This window comes from Thunnus thynnus, chromosome 19 (assembly GCF_963924715.1).
Source record: "Thunnus thynnus chromosome 19, fThuThy2.1, whole genome shotgun sequence".
NCBI lineage: Eukaryota > Metazoa > Chordata > Actinopteri > Scombriformes > Scombridae > Thunnus > Thunnus thynnus.
In genome coordinates this window covers 18,873,796-18,879,851 of record NC_089535.1, presented here as the reverse complement: position 1 = coordinate 18,879,851, position 6,056 = coordinate 18,873,796, and positions in this window count along the sequence as shown.

Here is a 6,056-nt window from a genome sequence, read left to right as displayed (position 1 = left end):
TCCTTTGTCAAGTAAGAAAATTAGGCTTAATACAAAAAGTAGATAAATCCATTATATGAGTCACTCATGTGCATGTAAAGCTTTCTTAATGCTCTCATTGGTATGCTGCTAATAAAATTAGCCTCTCATATTGAATTGATTGGCCTTGTCAGTCTTGCCATTATAGAAAAAAAGTAGACAATGCGCCGTTCGTCAGGAGTTGCCAGGAAAAATATCTTTTTTTGTTGTTGTTTCTTTGCTTTTGTATAACATCTCTCTATTATGTTTGCGATCCTCCTCAGGGTTTGTTTTGGCAGCTATCTGTCATTTGGGACTTTTAGATTGCCATACTGCATTCAGATGAAAATTTGCTTCAACATGGTATTTGGATTTCCATGAATGAGATCTGTTCACGGCGAGCTCGGATTGGACAAAAGAACTGTACTTGGAGTGTGTCCCTTTCCTGTCCTTCTGAAACTGAGTAGAAAGTGCAAGAAAAACAATGTCCTTTTGTTGCCGACTGAATGCACAACACAACGCTGCCAGATGCAATCATGAGCTATTTACACAGAGCAGTGAAGGCAGCTTATTAAGAGAGGTAACAAAACCATGTGGTTTGAGTGAATAGTACTGTACCAAAATCAATTGAATGGAATAATGTGAGGCAGCAGGGGAGGAGATGAGAGAGATAGAGGAATGTTTGCATTAGCCATTAGCAATTAGATGGGATACCCAATAGAACTTAATCCTTTGCTTGGGCATGTTAAAAGTTTTTTTCCTGTCATGAAATTTATGAAATCTGGAAAAGAACCTTTTGTGTAACCCTGCCAACAGACAAACAAAAAGAGAGTGCTGTATGTCAGTGTCTTACCAACCCAAGGAACTGGAAAGGCATGACAAATGATAGAGCTGCCCAATCTTTCAAGGATGTTTGCCAGTTCTATGACAAGGAGGAAGACAGGATTGTCACTGCACTTAAAGTGTTCCACTCTTCCAAGCTATGCTTATGTGCCTTAAAGAAAATGATGTGGACATAGTCCTCCCAAAGCTGACAAAACTCCTAAAAATAAATGCTAGATTGCCAGTGACAACTGCATCAGTCAAGCAATCATTCTCCAAATGAAGCTGATCAAGACACAGTTTAGAAACAGACGCTCACAGATATTCTGCTGTTGTCCATTGAGAGGTACATCCCTAACAAGGTCATTAACATTTACAGAGTCATAGCAAAAATAATTGTCCTTTTATTTCCCCAGTCTTACTTCTCACTTCCCTGACAGACTGCTCAAAACAGCTAATTCTCAAAATGTTAATAGTTCCATGTTTTTAATGAAGCGATGCCTGCAAGCTAGTTCAGGCAGCCCAAATCAAGCTGCTGTTCCACTTACATGCCATACTCCCCTTACTGTAACATAGGTCCAATGTGCCCTCATAATCATGGAGGTGTGTTTAAGTCGTCGGTGCTCTGCTCAGACTTTGCTGCATGCCTGCTGCCACACTGCTCACATACTTGTTTGTGGCTGTGGCTGCTTCCACCGCTACCATTCATACAGAGTTTCAAAAGCCCCACCTTCACCCCAGCATCCACCTGTAGGCTCTGAGTCTATCTTCCCCTCAGGGCGAAGTTAGTATCGTCACTCTTCACTCCCTGCTGAATGAGATCAATGTTTCCTTGTGCGGAGTGACGAGGTCACAGCCTAGACACCAAACACAAATGCTGTACATATTCTACATTTAAATAATAATCTACTCCACATGAGTTGGCTGACTGAACTACAAGTGTTTGAGGAATAGTTGTATCACCCTATAAAATGTTAATCTTAATTAGGGATGTAGAATTTTTACCAAACATGCATTGTTGTTCTTTATTTATGGGGGCCCACTGAATGTATCAGGTGTCCTTTATATTATACAACCTGAATGGACCACTGCTTCAGAATGACAATTAGCTGCATGCATTCACCTCATTCAAAATGCTATGATAAAAGATTGAAATTTTTCATTTTGTGGAGCATGTCTGTCTGTCTCAGTAATGTTACACTGAAAGACCAAGGAGAGAGATGGAGACAGAATTTAAAGGAAACGCACAGTCAATAGCAGGTTTCATTTTAATTGCTGTCTCAACAGACCAGTGTCTGACAGGCAGGTAAACATCGAGCCTATTAATTTGCCTTCTAGCACTGTTTTTGAGTCTCCGGCCAACATGACTTTCACTGATTTGTTTTTGTTTGCATCTCAGGGCATGGTTGATCATAAAACTAGTCAAACTTATTTTCACATCCTAAAATTGGGAATTTAAAGGTCAAAGGAGATGGTCTTATGTTCATACACCTTATCTGTTTAGAGTAAGTAATGATTACACCTTCACCCCACAATTTTCAACACAGAAAACTCATCTATTTAGTAAAATGAATCCTATTCTATAAGATTCTAAAGGATGAGCCCCTATATTTTTAGGTGATTTTGGTACCGAGTAATATTTCACAGTTTCATTTTTAGAGAGTTTTTCACTACTTTTCCACAGCTTCTGACTTGAAATTGATCTTGGCAGGGTGAGGAGCCGGTCCCAGGTGCTTTATATTCAATAATGTTATCTCCAATTGCTCGGAAAGAACCGGAGGTGAGGAGACAGGGAACTTGGAGAGATTTCACACTAACATCTGAGAGGTAGAAAGAATGGTTAGGAATTTCAGTGGGGCTTGGTAGCGCTGCCATCCATTTTTCAAAAGGTGATGGATTCAGCCTGAAGGAAAGAGCTGAAATGTCTTTCGAAGCCTAAGTTGCAGAGGCTGTAATGGTGGAGCCTTGTGCGACAGGCTGTATTCTCTGCCATGTTGTGCTTCCTACTCCACAATCTAAGTCACAAAATGTGCAGTTAACTGGAGTGACAGACGATTTAATGAACAGTTTTGTGTTCAGCTGAAGGACTACAAAGAGTTAACTTAGAAAACATTAACTTCAGACACAGTGTCTTGTTTAATGTATGCCATCAAATCATAATGCGCACTTGATGAAATGTATCATGCTTAATGATGATTTGTCCAATATGTCAAAAGTGTGACTGGAGTTTGAAATAATGCACCTTATCCAAGTGAAAATTCATTGTTTATCTAAAGTTAATATCACTTATATCCATGTACAGGATAGACAGAATATTTGGATATGGGGAAATGACTGAAAATACAATAAGTGAAAATGAAATTTTTTATGCTGCCTGCTAAGAAACTTGGAGATCACAGAAATGTTTTCCCTTTCATACCGCATTTACTCCCATGTTTATAATAGTGTACACTCAATTTGTAACTCTGACAATAGGCTGCTGCACAATGATGTTACAGTCATGTTGGTTTCAGTGTGAGCAAATTGATGAATAAGTTTGTGGCACTTCATCATTTTTTGCCTTTATGTCACTTAATGTTTCAGCGTCTCTTCTCCATTATTCATGCTGGGTTTTTTTTCATATTCATTTGTTGCAATTCTTGTACGAGACAGATTGTATTTGACGGTAAAGTGTATCAAAGATGAAACGTGGCGCAGAGCAGAATGTTTTTCTAATGAGAAAATTATGATCTACTCCTCCCCCACACACAAAGGAAGAGGCATAAGACATTTTTATCTTTTTACATGGCGGCATTATTGGACTAAAGATCAACCAGGAAAACGAAAGAGGACACTTCCCATCTCTGTTGTTGTTAAACCCACCCACAGTTCTGCACGTGTAAGGAGCAGGTGTTTGTCTTATATGTCTAAAAAGAGCTGATCATCATCCCACTGTAGTTTGACAGTGAAAATGTTTAATTAGTTTGTACTTTAGTCAGCAAAGTGATGACTGTAGCCTGTCCCAGGTGTGACTAGAAGCCTGTGCCAGTTGGTAAAAGAGTCTGAAATGCCGTTGAGCAAGGCAGTGAAAGTGATGCTTCTTTATGGCTGTTTTTGTTCTGTTTGTGGGGGGTTTTGAGCAAAAAGCAGCCACCCTGCAGGGAACAGTAAAGGTCATTAGTGGTGGAGTAAGTCCCATTAAAAGCGCAGGTATGGATAGGGGCTGAGTTAGTCTAATCAGCCTAGACACTATTAAGATGAGCAAGGCCTCAATCCTTGCCTGTGCTTCTGTGCTGCAGGGCAGTAAATATCCACCGGGTTAATGAGGTGTTCCATGTGTGGGAGCTTACATTTACTTTCCAATAAAGTCCTGTCAGGGACAACATCACTCCCCATTTCTTATAATGGCATTTTAATAGATGCTCGTTTAAAAAACACCACTGCCACAGCGGTGCCAGGGATGGTGGCAGTTATTGTAGGTGTGATAAAAAAAGCAGATGGGTTTGTGTGTTTGCATGTGTGATTCTGTGTATTTGTATGCCAGCCAAGGTAAGAGGGAACAACGGGGAGGAACAATTACAAAACGAGAGAGATCAGAAACATTTTAAAATCAGAAAATAAGTCAAAGACAGAGCATGTACAATATATTGGCTGATATGTTTACAATATCCAAACCTTCAGTTTCACTCCCTTGCTGTTGCTACATTTTACACTGAGCAAGAATTCAGGATCAAGGTAAAGCATATACCTTTAAACCTAAGGCACAAATTTATATGAGCTGGCTGTCTTCATCTTTAGGGCTGCAAGTGATTGAAATGCTGCTTTGTTTACATCACTACCTGTGTGGTTTATTTTCCAGTCGTGCATCAGACAAATGAATACAGGTTAGGCAGCTGAATACAAATAGTAAATTGCAGTAGGGAAAGTGAAATAACACCAGAAAGCTGCAGTTCCATACAACTCACCACTTAAATGTGAGAGTTTGGTGTAGACAAAACTCTGCAGATCACACACTCTACTTGATGTAACTTCAGAATATCTGGATTATGGATAAATTACTTGTCTTTACCTCTGGAAAGCAGCATTTACAGCTGAATCCATCTGAGAACGCTAGAGACAATATGGAAGTCTTTAAGCTGCAGCCATGTTAACGTTTCTCCTTCTCATCAGTCCCACGCAGGGCGGTTCTAATGATTCCTGTGAAGGAACAATAATAGGCCTATCTACTGGAGGCTTCTATTTGTTATAATAATTTTACACCCCCAAGGTTACTGTCATTTCTTTGAAATTTGTACCTAATTTTCACCCTCTAAAGGACTGGATTTATTGGATTCTAGAATTTATGTCTTCAATGCCCTCTTTAAAGAAAAGATAAAAATGTAATGATTCTCGTGGATAAATCCACTGCAGCTGCAAAATATATAAAATATATAAAAGAAAATCGATGGTAAGACAAATAGAAGCACTTAAAATCCAAATAACTATACAACACATCTGTATTGTATCTGTGCTGTACCATTCAAAGCTAAATTCATTATTTTTCATTTGTCATTTGAACATACACGTATGTCGTTACTTGGTATTTGCTGAAACAACATATTTGCTGTCATTTTTCTTTGGTGAACATTCTCAGAAATATAATTTCTTTTATAACCTTTACTCCATTTAGGTGTTGCAGGGCTCTAGTATGGTTCATGGTGGCTTTGGGCTGGGTTGTGCTGGAAAAGAACTAGTTTGTATGACAAGTTGTTTGAGGGGGGAGATAATTGTTGAAGTAATGAGTGAATACTATTTTTAAAAAATGATTACTACAATTATTCAGCTTTAATAAATGCCTATAACTGTATGTGAAATACTTTCTTGTTATATCATAATCTGTGGTCATGAATTCAGAAGCTTAGAGTAGCTTCTATTTTTCAGTGAATGCAGGTGGAACAAAATGTTTAACATGACAGCTCTCAGATTCAAGTGGCTATCTGGCTGTCACCAGTTGCATCCATCCTTTGCATTTAAATGATGCAGAACTACAGCATACTGTAGAACATAACATTATGCATAATGTAAAACATTTTTACTCTTCAAAGTGTCTTTACACATTCGCCCACAGATGCAGTGGGGTTTGAGATTTGTCTCCAGCCTGTGTTCAAAGAGTTGGGGCGATTTATCTTGATCTAAAACTATTTGCATGCAATTTTCTAGCTTTATAGACCTCAAAACGCTGCATCATCTGTTGGATGTTACACAGCATATGCAGTTCT